Here is a 1271-nt window from a genome sequence, read left to right as displayed (position 1 = left end):
TTACGCGAATGAGCCCCAAATTGGCGGAACATCCTATTAAACAAAGAAAAATAACAGTTAAAAATTGGGCAGGGGAAATTTTTGCTTTTTATTAAGCCAAGGATTATTCGAAAGGGGTAACGGGAAATGGTGACTTTAAAAAGGGGATTTTGACCTGCCATATTGTTTAAACCAGGGTAAATAAACGAAAAGGCCACCTCCTTTTTTTTTTAAAAAATTAATTTTGTTAAAGTGTTTGTGCAATTTTTATTTTTTTTTTTGTTGGGGTAAACAATCCGGCTACTGTGGGGAAAAAAAAAACCACAGTTTGTGGATAAATGTAAAAATTTAAAATAGTCGTTTTGGGGTTTTTTTTGTTTTTTAGTTTTTAAGAAGGTAAAAATTATTTTAATTTAATTTTCCAAATATTTTTTAAAAACGCTGTTTATATATTAAAAAGCAAAGCCCGATGATTATTTTTTTTTGTTAATTTTTTTTTTAAAATAAATTTCTGTTTTATTTTTTTTTTTTTAAATATTTCCCCCTTTCTTTTTTCTTTTTTAAGGCGGATTTTTTTTTGTGCCCTTTTAGGGAGCTTCTTTTTCTTTTTAATAATTTTTTTTTTTTGCTTTTAAAGTATTTGCTGTTCGTAGTGGTTTCCACAAGTTTAACAGTTTTTTTGGAAAAAATTGCATTCATGGATTTTTAAAATTTTTTAACGGTGCTTTGTTGTTAAAAGTAAATAATTCTGGGGCAGTCCTTAACCGTTTTTTTTTGAAAAAAACCTTTTCATTGGTTTTTTTTTTTAATGGGGCTTTCATGTTTTTTTTTTTTTTAATTTTTTGTTTCATTTTTATTTTATTTGTCTTTTTTTCGTTCTTTTTAGGTTTTCCCTCAAAAATTTTTATTTTTAGTTTTACATTACTTTCCCCGCTTTTTACGGCCAGGGTTTTTTACAATTTTCAACTAACCACCCTGTTATTATTTTTGGGTTGGAGCTTAGGGGGTGGGGATATAAATTATTTCGGTAAAATGGTCCCTCAATTTTGTCCCCACAATTTAGTGTAAACTTAATTTTAATTGCCAATTATTACTGTGTTTTTTACCTGTTGTTATGCCAACAAAGTTATTTTTTTAGGGTCCCTTCCTTTTATTATGTCACTTTTTGGCTTTGTTTTTGTTTGGGAAACATTTTTTTTTTTTTTTACTGCCAATCGGTTCTTAAACCAACGGGAAAAAAACTTTGCACGTTTTCTTTGTTTTTTTAAAAGGGGCCAGTTTTTATAATTCGG

The sequence above is a fragment of the Penaeus monodon genome, chromosome 21 (assembly GCF_015228065.2).
Source record: "Penaeus monodon isolate SGIC_2016 chromosome 21, NSTDA_Pmon_1, whole genome shotgun sequence".
In the NCBI taxonomy this organism is placed as follows: Eukaryota; Metazoa; Arthropoda; class Malacostraca; order Decapoda; family Penaeidae; genus Penaeus; species Penaeus monodon.
Note: the sequence above shows the minus strand (reverse complement) of the source record.